Source organism: Bos taurus, chromosome 19 (genome assembly GCF_002263795.3).
Source record: "Bos taurus isolate L1 Dominette 01449 registration number 42190680 breed Hereford chromosome 19, ARS-UCD2.0, whole genome shotgun sequence".
NCBI classification, from domain to species: domain Eukaryota; kingdom Metazoa; phylum Chordata; class Mammalia; order Artiodactyla; family Bovidae; genus Bos; species Bos taurus.
The window spans coordinates 10,674,130-10,688,485 of record NC_037346.1 but is presented as its reverse complement, the minus strand read 5'-3'; the positions used below and the strand labels follow the sequence as shown (position 1 = coordinate 10,688,485).

General features: G+C 38.0%; 1 protein-coding gene across 5 annotated transcripts in view; it reads right to left on the bottom strand.

The window, feature by feature from the left end:
* Positions 1–14,323, bottom strand: part of VMP1 (vacuole membrane protein 1) — a 128,643-nt gene extending 114,320 nt beyond the window's left edge. For 2 of the 5 annotated variants that reach the window (XR_009491511.1, XM_005219885.5), the window contains exon 1: positions 14,230–14,323. The gene's annotated coding sequence lies outside the window, so the exon portion shown is untranslated. Of the gene's footprint in view, positions 1–653 lie in introns of all 5 variants that reach the window. The other 3 variants (XM_059877873.1, XM_005219886.5, NM_001075368.2) reach the window with 3 other exon arrangements.
* Between the last annotated feature and the right edge of the window lie 33 nt (positions 14,324–14,356).

Sequence of the window (14,356 nt, the reverse complement as noted above, 5' to 3'; positions counted from 1 at the left end):
TGCTTTGTAAATAAAACTGAGCCGTAACAAAGAGCTGTAACACTGGTCGGTCCAAGGGCTGTAATGCTGGTCTGTCCAGTTGCTTCAAATTTTTGTTGCGACAAGACAGAACTGAGGAAATTACAAACTCCTCCAACAATAAGGAGACAGAAAGTACAGGATAAAGTATAGGAGCTCAGAGGGCAATACATTCATAGTAGTCATAGAAGCTGAAACTTGATTCTGTAAACTTAAGTCATACTTCTGTGACAATATTTTCAAAAGACAAGCAATTACAAAAAAATGTGAAGATAATTTGTGAAAATCTATATGATCAAACCATCACAATAGGTTTAAAAAATACAAATCTATTCCACAAATCATGCTTTCTGGTTTTATTAATAAAATTAACTGAATATATCTTAAATGAACCATATAATAAAGAAGTTAAAGATTTTCCATCTTCTAGTCATTCAACATGAAGTTAAAGATTTTCCATCTTCTAATCATTCATACATAATAAGTTCTGTAAAGACTTAAAACTGCAAACTCATATTCAGTCAAATTCTGCAGGCAATTCATTTTTGAGATGAACAGCCATTTACCTACATCACAATAAAGAACATTTAATTAATTTGTGATGCAAAGATGTAAGAAGGCAGAAAAGAGCTTACATGTTATGAAGGACACACTCTAAAACCTTTCCCCCTACAAAATACCAGTAACTCATTTCCCCAGTCTTACTCTTTCCCATGGTATCTTCTTTGAGAGACAAAGTTTTATTCAAAACAACCTGGGTCTGTTTAAGTTCTTACTTAATAACAATGGTATTATGCAACCACTCAGAGACGTTTTACAAGACATTTCAAGAGGAACTTTTATTTGAGCAAATAATGTGTTCTTACACAATATGCTAAAGAAGAAAACAGTCCACTGACATTTCCTACTCAAAAAATTCTCTAGAAAAGAAGTCTGGAATTTTGTTTTGTAAGAAATAACGTAGGAGACTAAGTTAATTTGTCGACTTCTTTACAAACAAAATAAATTCACAGTTTAAAAAACAGTTTTTGAAAACCTTTTGCCAACCTCTAGCCCCACTCCCCTACTAGAGGTTGGGAGACGAGGGTGAAAGATCAAACCCTCTAATCACGTCTAGGATTTTTTTTGGTGACCAGTCCCCACCCTGGAGGTAACAGCGGGCCCAACAGAAGTTGCCTCATTAGAATGAAAGGTGCTCCTTTCACTTACATCACTCAGGAAAACTACAAAGGATTGGGGAGCTTTGTGCCTGGAACTGGGACAAAGACCAAATAGAAATTTCTTATGCCATAATTACTCAATTACATAAGGAGAGAATTACACACTTACAGGAGAATATGCTAGTTATGTGCTGAATTGTACCTCCCCCGCCCTTATATGCTGAAGTTCTAATCCCCAAAGTGACTGTATTTATTTTATAGTTGGGGCTTTTAAGCAGGTAATTAAGGTTAAATGAGGTCCTAAGGGTGAGACCCTAATCAGATAGATGTGGTGTCCTTAGAAGAGGAGAAAAGAGACACCAGAGACTTCTCTCTTTCTATGTATGTATGCATACAAAGGCAATGTCATGTGAGCACACACAAAGAAGACAGCCACATACCAGCCAAGAAGAGAGCTGGCACCTTAATTCTGGACTTCCAGCCTCCAGAACTGAAAACATTAACTCGGTGCCCCAAAGCTGCCAATATGTCTCGACTGGTCAGAGGCCAAATCAGGGCCAGCGGCATTTCACCTGTACTCCATTCTTCACGACTAATGCATCCATGCTATTCTAAGTCTGTTCTCCTTCCCACTTGAAAGTAGTTTTATTTCCTTGGAGCTAAAAAAAAATCCTACCAACATCACTTACTAGTTGCATAACCTTGGGTAAGTAATTTAAGCTTTTGCATTTGAGTTTACTCGTAAAATATCCCCATTCCTATTTTCATGTCATCCTTAAATGTTCTTCGTGTTGCTCTGGGGACTCTCGTTTATTTTCTCTACTTTCAGAAAAATTATATATAATTGTCCTGCACAGAGTCTGGCTGGCACACAGCAGGCACTTAATGTTAGCTTCTCTACACCCCTTCCAGGAATGTCTCAGTTTTCCAAAACAACCATAGTCAATACTGCCCGAGTATTCACTTACAGGCACTTGGTTTCCATCTTTCTATAATATTCAAGAGCCTGCACAACTGATTTTTACAGAAGCATCGACAGAAAGATCTTGGTTTATTATGCTAGATAACAAAAATGAATTATTTTTCATCAATGCAACCACTTTGAAAAGTACCAAAAGGACAATCTGTTAAAAATCATTATAGGGTAAAAAAGCAGACTTTGCTTCTTGGCAAGAATACTATGACAAACCTAGACAGCGTGTTGAAAAGCAGAGACAATACTCTGCCCACAAAGGCCCATATGTACAGTCAAGGCTGTGGCCTTCCCAGTGGTCACGTACAGTTGGGAGAGCTGGGCAGTAAAGGAGGAGGAGGGCCGAGGGATTGATGCCTTTGAACTATGGTGCTGAGAAGTCTCCTGAGAGTCCCTTGGACAGCAAGGAGACCAACCAGTCAACCTTCAGGGAAATAAACTCTGAATACTTGTTGAAAGGACTGTTGCTGAAGTTGAGACTCCCATATTTTGGTCATCTGATGCAAACAGCTGACTCACTGGAAAAGTCCCTGATGCTGGGAAAGATTGAGGGCAGAAGGAGACGAGGGCATCAGAAGATGAGATAGCTGTATGGCACCTCTGATGCAATGGACATGAACTTGGGCAAACTTTGGGAGATGGTGAGGCACAGACAGGCCTGATGTGCTGCAGTCCATGGGGTTGCAAAGAGTCGGACACGACTGGGTGGCTGAACAACAACAAAAAAGCTCTAGCCAATGTATCAAGGGAAAGAGGAAATAAACAGTTTTAAGGAGAGCCGCTTTTCAGTTTAATGAAGTAGCACAAATTCTGAAAATCTGTTACTAAATATTGTCAGTCAGATCCCTGGATGTGGGAATAAACCCAATTACTAGCCTGTTTAAAAGACTGAAATCTCCTCAAAAAGGAACCTAGCACATAGACATATTCCTGACATTCAATGCAGCCTTGCACAGACTGTTATAATATCGATTTAAATAGCATGCATCGTAGTTTTGTTTCTAAGAATAAAATTGTTGAAATAAACTCTACAGGTCTATAGATGGGATGAGAAGACAAAAATACGAAAGCAGATTAACTCAAACGTCAAATAATTTCACTGTGAAAATATATCTAGATAACAAGAAATGCTTTAAAAGGCTGTAACTAGCAGATTTTAAATACAGCTGAAGCACACTTAAAACCTAAGGTTGATATTAAAATATGTGGGTTTTTTTTGTTTCTGGCAGAAGTGCTCAGAAAACTGCTAAAAGCAGCTCACAAAGGTTCTCTGTAGGCTGTACATCCAGTGTACTAAGACTATAATGCTCCATTCATTTTAAACATTAGCTACACTTGTAAGGCAAAAACAATGTAAAACTAAATTACTCTGAGTCCCCTAATGTGACACAAAAAACACTGGAGGATGTCATGAAAATACAACTTACTGAATGACACAAGACTTAATGGAGAATTTACCAAGATGAAAATAAAAAGAAAACAGAGTAGTGAATTTTCTTCATCACTGAATTCCAAAATAAAATGAATATACTTCCTTTTAAGAAAACCATCTATCCACATGATTCTACTTTCTCATAAAAATATTGTCAGCTTTCTCAATAAAACTACAGTGTTTTTCGTACAAGGCACACAAAGACAGCCAACCTGAGAATATTACATCTTTTGGTAAACTGCTTTGCTTTTAGAGTGTGTGTCCCTGGTTGGATTATTTAGTATATTCAGTCACAGACCATTCCAAAATAGTTGTAGACTTCCCTAAAAAAAGATTAAGAAACTGCAATTTCTTCTTGGAAACATAATAAATAAATACTGTAAGCGAAGAGTAATACATCTTGACCAGTGAGGTTCTGACCCAGCTTTCTGTTTGTACAGGAGCAGAAAGGCAAAGATAATTCCAACACCATGCATAGTATCAGAGTGGTTATCAGATCATCCGGCTCTGAGCCAGAGAGTCTCCATCACATGGACAGTCCAACAATCTGTTCTCTGAAAATTCATAATTTGAATGAGAATATATGAAAAATATCCCTTGAATCTTTGTGAACTTTCTAAAGTTTGGGGAAATTAAAAAATTAAAATCCCAAGTTAGTTAACAATTTAAAAGCATTCAGAATTTCAGTAAATCTCCTAATAATGGGTTAGCAGGTTATAAGTATATGTTTCTGGCTGAAAATATCCCTCAACTTAATGAAGCGAAATGTAAAGTATATGCAACTCATCAAAGTCTTCTAATTGTTGAAAAAGGGCACTGCTCCAGGTCTAATTTTTAGTTACATTTTACGTAAAAATCCAAGTTAAAAAAAAACAACAAACAACCTGAAAGACACTTTAGGAACTCCCTTTTTGCAAGTCTGATAGATTTTGGGTGTAAAAACACGATTTTATCATCATAGGCAAAATGCATAACTTGTAAAATTACAACCTAAAAATCCCATTTTTCACTTTCTCTCAATCTATTTCTAAACGTTCATTCAGTTTTTTATAACCAATGCAATCTTAGCAAAACATTTTCACCAAAAAGATGGAGAGTGAGAGTAAGGTCAAGAATTAAGATAATAAAAGGATTTAACAGTCTAGATTTGGGAGACTCCACTAACTGAGAGACCTTCAGAATGTCATTTTGCACCCTGACTCTCCCTTTCCTCATCCAATTATTAGGCACACAGACTAAGAGACTGTCATAATTTTCTTCCTACTCTAGGAGTCTATGAATCCTACTCAGACCAAGGCCAGGGTTTTGGATTTCTATAATAATAATTACTTCTGTACAGTGATATACAGGTTGCATAAAGAGTAGCTAATATGATACTAACATTTTGTAGGAAACAGTCATTTTTACACTTGCCTTCTACAAATGAGAAATTGAGGGCTCCAAGGGCCCCAAACAGCAACTCAGCAGCATATAAATGACAAGGTAAGAGTTCAATCTCACTTTCTCAAGCTCAAATTCAATATTTCTTCTACTACACAAAACAGTCAAATGACAGTATTTTTCAATTCTCACCAATGAATTCTGGAGTAACAGGGGGGGGAAAAAAAAGACCAAAAAAAAAAAAAAAGTCTCAAAAGTTTAGCTTGTCCCAGCATTTATAATGGAGAGGGCAATGGTACCCCACTCTGGTACTCTTGCCTGGAAAATCCCATGGATGGAGGAGCCTGGTGGGCTACAGTCCATGGGGTCGCTAGGAGTCGGACACGACTGAGCGACTTCACTTTCATTTTTCACTCTCATGCATTGGAGAAGGAAATGGCAACCCACTCCAGTGTTCTTGCCTTGAGAATCCCAGGGACGGGGGAGCCGGGTGGGCTGCCGTCTGTGGGGTCTCACAGAGTCGGACACAACTGAAGCGACTTAGCAGCAGCAGCAGCAGCATTTATAAATGTTCCCCATGGAGAACACTAAGCTCTATTGCTTCTCATTATTCAAACTGACTCATTTGTAGGTTGTTACTGTTTGTATATTTCTCTGACAAAACTTCACATTCAGATTGCTTAACAGACCTCACTATTTTATTGCCCCTAAATACCTGAGGAACATAAGCTGCTCTATACAAGTCATTAATATGAAAAGTCAAGTCACTTGACTTCAAATGACAAGGGTACATGCTTCAGATTATTTATATCAAAATGAAGGCTTTAATCCAGATAGGTCTAAAATTTGTGATTTATAAACAGACTGTGAATTTTGGGCAATGGTATATAAATCAGAAAAGATTAAAGTGTTCTAAAGTTGAGGAGCATCAAAACAATACTTGATAGCAACAAGTCCAAATAGTCCAATATGTAAATAATCAAAATAAACATGAACAGATTAAACTCATCACTTGAAAAACATACTGCAAATTTTTTTTTTTGGCCACGCTTCGAGGCATGTGGGATCTTAGTTCCCCAACCAGGGATCGAACCTTCACCCCCTGCAGTGGAAAGAGGACCATCAGGGAAGTCCCTGCCAATTACATTTTTTAAAATTCCATGGTTTTAAAAGTAAGATAAAGAAAGGTTGAAAATAAGACAAATGGCCAAAGTCATTATTAGGGAAAGAGATAATGATAATAGGTTCAACTCATCAAGAAGATATAACAATTCTAGATTTGAATTCACCTAAAAGAATATAGCACCAAAATTTATAACATAAAAATAGGTTAAAGATACACAAAGATATGAATAAATCCAACATTATATTGGGAAATTTCAAAACAACTATTAATTACTGATATTTCAAATGAACAAAAAAACAAGAACAAAACATTCAGTAATGTTGGTTAAAATAGAAGATATTAACCACAAAATTAAGAAATAAAATATGAGGGGGAATATGTACAAGATTCAGCATATGACAATTAGAAAATACAGATTTTTTCATAAACCACTTATGATTATTAAGCTAAGAAATAAGTCACAAAAAATTCTAAACAATGGGCATCATAGGCCACATTCTCAACCTAGAAATTATGTCAAACTTTAGCAACAAAAATATAAGATTTGAACATATTTAGCAGCTAATGCACATAATTCTAAATAACTTGGGTCAAAATAAGAGAAAACTGAAAAATGCTCAAAACCACTGGAATTAATAAATGTTAGCAAAGTCAGGAGAAGGTCAAAATCAATACTATATACTTGGAATAAACAAAGTTAAATTTTAAAAAGTGCACATACAATAGCATCTGAAATACTTAGAGGTAAGTTTGACAAAATATGCACAAGACCTATTCTAAAAAGGTTTTAAAAAGAAATCATGGAGGATCTAAATAAATGGGAAAACATGTACCATGCTCACCATTAGGAAGACTCAATATTGTTACTATGTCAATTTCCCTCAAGCTGATGTATAGCTTTAACGGCAATCTCAAACAAAAACTGAAGCAGGCTTTTAAAAAAATCCAAAGTGACAAATGGATTCAAAATTATATAGAAGAGCACAGAATTTAGACTAGCTAAACAATTTGGATAAACAACAGAAGTGGAAGACTTGTGCTAACTGATTTTAAGACTTGCTTTACTATAAAGCTACAGTATTCATGATAGTGTGGCTGTGGCAAAAGGACAGGCATAAATTAATAGAACAGAGTAGAGAATACAGAAACAGACCCACACACATAGGGTCAATTAATTTTCAACAAAAGTACAAGGCAATTTAATGTTGAAAGGAATATCCACTCAACTGAATAGTCTTATAAAAGAAAAGAACATTGACCCTTATTTCCATACGATCAACTGATTTGAAATGGATCATAGATCTAAACATAGGAACTAAAACTATAAAGCTTCTTAAAAAAAAAAAAAAAACAGAAAAAATTTTGGCAGTCTTGGGGTAGATAGATATTTCTTAGGATTTAAAAAGCAGGAACCATAAGAAAAAAAATGTATAAACTGGACTTCATCAGGTTTAAGAACTTTTGCTCTCTGAAACACACTGTTAAAGAAAAAAAAAAGGTCAGCTATAGAATGAGAGAAAATACTTGCAATATATATATCTGACAAAGCTCTTAAAGTGAAGTCGCTCAGTCATGTCTGACTCTTTGCGACCCTGTGGACTGTAGCCCACCAGGCTCCTCCGTCCATGGGATTCTCCAGGCAAGAATACTGGAGGGGGTTGCCATTGCCTTCTCCAGGGGATCCTCCCAACCCAGACAAAGTTCTTATATCCAGACTATATCTATCTTTCTATACATACGTTAGAGTAATAAATAATGAAAATGTGCTTTACAGGCATGGAGACAGACACACTGACCAAGAAACAGAAAAGATGGCTTCTCAAAAGATTCTTGTTGGCCTTTCCTGGTGGTACAGCAGATGAGAATCCGCCTGTCAATGCAGGGGACATGGGTTCAATCCTGGTCTGGGAAGATTTCCCAGAAGAGCAGCTAAGCCCATGTGCTACAACTACCAGGCCTACACTCTAGGGCCCAGAAGCCGCAACTACTGAAGCCCAGGAGCCTAGAGCCCATGCTCCACAACAGGGGAAGCCGCCACAGTGAAGAGCAGCCCCTCTCACCGCACCTAGACAAAGCCCATGTGGCAACCAGGAGCCAGCACAACCAAAAACAAATGAATAAACAAACAAACATTTTCAAAAAGATTCTTGTATATTTGGAACTCTACATGACAGAAATGGCAAGACAGATTAGTGGGAAAAGGAGAGACTATTCACATTGATTATCCATAAAAGAAAAGAAAATCTGGATCCCACTTTGAACCATGCACAGAATTCAATTCCAAATGGACTGAAGATTTAAAAGTCAAGAATCAAAACTTGTAGAAGAAAACATAAATTCCTTTCTGCCTTGGGGTAGGGAAGGATTTCCTGAGACACACAAAAGAGCTAACCATAAAAGAAAAAGACTGAAAAATTGGACAACTTGAAATTACACTTAAAATTCATCACAAAGTATCTTAATGAGACAACAAACCAGAGGAACATATAACTGAAAAGAACTAGTAGCTGGAGTATACACAGAATTTTAAATTATTAAGAAAAAGACAAATAACGCCACAAAACTGAAACAGGCAAAAGGCATGAAGAGGTATTTCATAACAGAGATCTACCTGACCTTACTGATAATCAAAAAATATAAACCAAGGGACTTTTCTGGTGGTCCAGTGGTTAAGAATCTGCCTGCCAATGCAGGGTTTAATGCATGGTCCAGGAAGACCCCACATGCTGCAGTGCAACTAAGCCCCCGTACCACAGCTACTGAAGCCCACTCATCAAGAGCCAGTGCTCCACAACAAGAGAAGCCTCTGCTCCCTGCAGCTAGGGAAGGCCCATGCGCAGCAAAAAGGATCAGCACAGCCAAAATAAGTAAATAAATTCAAACGCACACACAAAAACACCAAGATCGTAGTGAGGTATCATTTGCATCCATTATCATCTTAAAAAACATTTTATTGATGTATAGTTGATTTACAATATTGTACATCCACTGACTTTTGCAGGTGCTTAAACAACTGAGCCGGAGAAGGCAATAGCACCCAACTCCAGCACTCTTGCCTGGAAAATCCCATGGACGGAGGAGCCTGGCAGGCTGCAGTCCATAGGGGTCGCTGAGGGTCGGACACGATTGAGCAACTTCACTTTCACTTTTCACTCTCATGCACTGGAGAAGGAAATGGCAACCCACTCCAGTGTTCTTGCCTGGAGAATCCCAGGGACAGGGGAGCCTGGTGGGCTGCCGTCTATGGGGTAGCACAGAGTCGGACACGACTGAAGTGACTTAGCAGTAGCAAACAACTGAGCTCCAAAACTTACTTAAAAAAAAAAAAAATCATTTACTATTTCTCATGGTTCTGTGAGTTAGGTTGGGCAGTTCTGGTCTGGGCTAGCTTGGCTCTTGAGCTGGGCTGGTCTAAGCTGGATGCTCCAACTGGTCGTCCACACCCCAGCACGTTAGCCTGGGCCCTTTCTCACATGGTGGGCTCCAGGTTCAACAGAATGTTATGAGAAGACCAGCCCCTATGTGCAAGTGCTTTTCAAGTCTCTCCTTGTGGTCGTACTTCCTGATGTCCCTTTGCCCAGAGTAAACCACACAGTCAAGTACAAAGACAAGGGGTGGAATAACAGACTCTAGAAGTAAAAATCATATTGCTGAAGGGTATGCATATAATGATGAAAAGAATTTGTGACCATCCTGTAATCCAACAATTTCATAACCCACTATATCACTCTTTACATGCATTCCTTTGTATTGAAATTTGTATTTTTCATCCTGACCTCTAGATTTGTATACCTAATGGCAGTACTTGGATGAATCCTAATCACCTCAAATTGAACATGTACTTTCTTCTCCCTCCCCATTCCCCTTCCTGTAACAAACCTGGTCCTTCCCAAACCTTTCCTCTCCCAGTACTTGGCATAACCATCCACCCAGTTACTAAATCCAGAAGAACAGTCATCCCTGACTCTTCTCTCTTCCTTACCCCTCACATCCAAGACCAAGTCCTACTCCATATATATTTAGTGTCCACCCACTGTGCTCTCCACTTTTTTGCCTCCACTCTGATCCAGGCCATTTTCATCTCTCACTTGGACTACTGCAATGGACTCAATGTCTCCATTTCTACTCTTGCCCCCTTCAATTCATCCTTCACATACGAGCAAGAGTAAACTGCTTATAAATCATACTCTCTCCTCCTTGAAACTGTAGAAAGACTTGCTAATTACCCTAAAAATCAAATCCAAACTCATTTCCATGGCCTATAAACCTCTACATAATCTGGAGCCTGAATATTTCCTACCTCATCTCACGTCACTATATTCTTGGTGCACCGTGCTAGAGTCTTAAACAGCACATATCCACATTAACTCTCTCTCAAATCCTTGTGTCCTTCATAACATTTATTACACTGTGCTTATTCTTTCATTTTTGTATTTTTTTCTCTATAGGTTCCCAACTAAAGTATCTATTAGTTTTTGTTTCCCACTGTTTTCCTCGGAATTTGGTAAAAGGCTTAAGACATAAGGTGTTTGTTCACTGATTGGATGAATGGACAGATATGACAAGAGATACTGCAAAAGGATCTTCTCATGCAAAGAAGACACTGTTAAGCATCAAACCCTCAAATTTCAATTCTCAAATTCTGTGTTATAGTGCACACATATAATGTAAACTGTTACTAATACAAAAAAGTTGAGGTAATGCCCTACAAGAACAACTCATTTGGTTAAGAATCCTGCATATGTTGTAAAATATTAATGAAATGTGAATATATACATGTAGATATTTATTGAAACTTTATTAATAATGAGGTAACAATAATCAAGTAAGCAGCAACACAAAGATATGCTTTCCAAAGACAGTTGGAAAAACATTCTTAGCAACTGCTCAGTAGACCACACAATGACATAACAACTGTGGTTAAATATTTAGCAGTGCTTTTCTAAACGCTTAACTTTAATTAAGTAAAGTTAACCCTAATAAAGGCAGTTACTAACTTCAATATCTAGGAGGAACCTGAGATGACAAGAGGTTAAGTAACTAGCTCAAGGGTTACCCAGTTGTAGATGTGGAATTTGGACAAAGGCCATCTAAATTCATAGCCTAGGCTCTTAACACTATTTACAGAGTCCTTCCAGGAAAATCTTTATAAAGACCAAGGTTTTATTAATGATCCTCAAGAATAAGAGAAAACACCACAATGACCTACTGAAAAGATTTTTTTCATTTCTGGAATACTGACAACTCTTTAAATTATAGTTAAGAGACTAAATAAGTTTTGTGAAATCAATGGAAGCAAAAAGATTCTTAACAGGACAAAAAATTAACTCTTCTACAGTGGCTCTTTACCCAGAATGAAACAATTACACTGAAATTATAAACAGCTTGGGGAAATTTTTTTATCAGGAGCAAAGAAATTAATACAGCTTCCTCCTACTCATTAACAAGAACACTCACTCAAGTAGAGACATGTGTTACAAAGATCTTCTGTCTTTTCCACTTGCCAGAAAGAAGACACCTTGATATCTGATAGTAGAGAAGCATGAACTCAAGAGTAACTATTCTGAAGAACAGAACTAAAATTTTCCTATCTTTATGCCACTCCACTGCAAATCTTGCCAAGCATAGTTTTTGTTTTCCTAGAATTTACAAGACTAAATCAGCTAAAAAGGGGGGAAAAATGTATTCACATATATAGATCCCTTTAGTACATAAGAAACCATTTTCGTGCACGCCAGGAAATATTGCCAAACCAAATAAAGATGCCTGGAGACAACCTCAGCAGAAAGAAAGAACACTTGGGACCTCATTTCCAGTTCAGGTTCTGGCACTACCTAAGCCATATGACCTCAGGCAAGCCAATTACTGACTGTTTCTGGGCCCTAATGTTCACCTCTATTAAGTAAGAAGAATCCAACTATGTGTTCACAGAGGTTGCATCTCATTCTAAATATTGCTTTCAGTAAGTTTCAGTGAAATAACGTAAGGCTTTAGTTAACTACATGTAAGCACCCAAAAGTTCAACTTCCTCTACTCTTGTAAATTCTTAAGTGACAGTACCTGATGGCCAAAAAAGATCAAACTTAAACTCCCAAATGCAAAACTAAACTCATTTTCAAGTCACCTACTTATTAACTAAGGTGACTAATACAGTAGATTACAGTTTCAACTACTCCTGGCTAGCTTTTATTGAGTTCAAAAGGAGGGCAAAGATCATCTCAGAAAAGTATGTGATAAAATTTTCAGAGAAGAAACATACTTCATAATACAAAACATAAAATTTTGAAATGATCAAAGTTAACAGTATTCTCCACTGATATATTTCCTGCTTTCAGAGTAAAATAACAGTATCACTATATTGTCATTTATATAGTGATTTCACATTTACTATCTCACTCAATCATTGTGACAGTCCTATGAAGTAAGTAGCATTTTAATCAACACAATTCAGGTCAGTTTAGAAAGTTAGGTAACTTGCCAACCTACACTCAAGAAGTGTTGGAGCCCCGACTCCACTGTAGGCCTTCTGATTTCAAGTTTAATGATCTTTGTAATCCTAAAAAAGTGGTAATTCAAGCCAAACTCAAGAAGAAGTTGGAAAGTGAGAAAATCTGGATAATCAATCCCTGAATAACTGGACTGAACACAAAGAATAGAAGACCAGGTTTAGCAGTTTCAAGTCAAAAAGCAAATTTACCAGCTGTTAAAAATGGTAACATCTAATTTATATACTTCCACATCTCAAAAATCTTGTCGCCTGATTTCAGACAACTGTGAAAAAATTTTCTAACTCAAAAAGAAGAAAAATCTGGAAATAAAAACAAACTGATTAAACTAGCTACAAGGTATTAAATTGCTAAAAGGCACATTAAGTCATTATTTCAGAAATTTGGTTATTCTGGAATGTGAATCACAGGAATTAAATTATGCTAATCAGGTAGGATACATTCCTCAGAGGAAAAAAAAAGCTCCACCGTTTTAAAAGAATATGGGCAAAGAAGTATGATATAAAAATCTCTACTGTACAGTCATATCACACCTATATAAATTTGCCTCATATGTCTGGGACCCACCACCTCTTCCAAAGGTCAGTAAAAACATAATCCATAATGCACAGAATGTTGCCTAGTAAATAACAGTTTCTTACTATTATCATTTATGCAAAGAATACACAACTAAAATCAGGGCTGCTTACAACAGGGAGTAAGCAGTCAGAACATTAAATTCTCTACAACATTAGAAATACTTGTACAAACTCCTTCAAAGGATCAGTGCAATCTGTCTACACAATTTTTGACAAGCTCTAAAGGAGAGGTGAAAGACATTAAAGTTAGGAAAAGGAGCTATGTTGTCAAGACAGGTATCAGTGCCACAGCCTACATATTATGAGCTTTTTTGGTATGAATTTTCAGGAAAACAAAACATAACAGTGCAAAACTTACTGGAGGTCACAAATAACTCTCAAGCAGTGTGACATAGGGTCACAGATGGCTTCCTGGAAGTTTACTAGAGATGTAGCTAACCTTCATGTTTTATTGCAAATATCCCCACTGTAAAGAAATACAGGCGGTCAGGGATTTGGAAAAGGCAGAGAACGCTATTCCTCATGGAAGTGGGAAATAACGTGAAGATCCTCTGCCAGAGATCTACGGAGGGAGGCCCCATTCCCTTGGCCACCAACACTTTAGAAGGCATTCACACGTCTGAATTTTGTTTAGAAATGGACAGATCATAGAAGCAGGAGCTAGTGGTTGGGAGAACGAGAACCCCACTGACAAATCCTGAGAAACAGCTTGGTCATCAGCAAGGGAGATCTTCATTTACTCTAAGGTTCTAGACTCCCAGAGACGAAGAGGGGCTGGGTATTCTACAGAAGCTCAGGACAGCTTCCAAGCCCACCACGACGAGGGGAATGGTCGGGAGTTCAGTGCCTGGGTTCAGCTTACCAGTGGCCAACCACCGGGAGGTGTCCCAAATAATTTAGATATTGTCAGACTGAGACAGAGTCAGCACCGCTCTACCACACGGCTGGCAGTCGAATCACGGTGCCCTAAATCTGCACCGTCTGGGCGCAGAAAAAGTCAAGCTCTGAGGATCGTCTCAGGCGTCCGTCCCCAGTTCCCCGCGCTCGCTTACCTACCCGCTCTGACTCCGGCTTCTCGGATCTCGGGATCCTGGAAGCGACTCCCGACCGACTCTCACACCCGCTGCTGGGCTCCGGCCAACCGGAACTCGCTCGAGTCACTTCCGGTCCGTTTTCCCCCGCG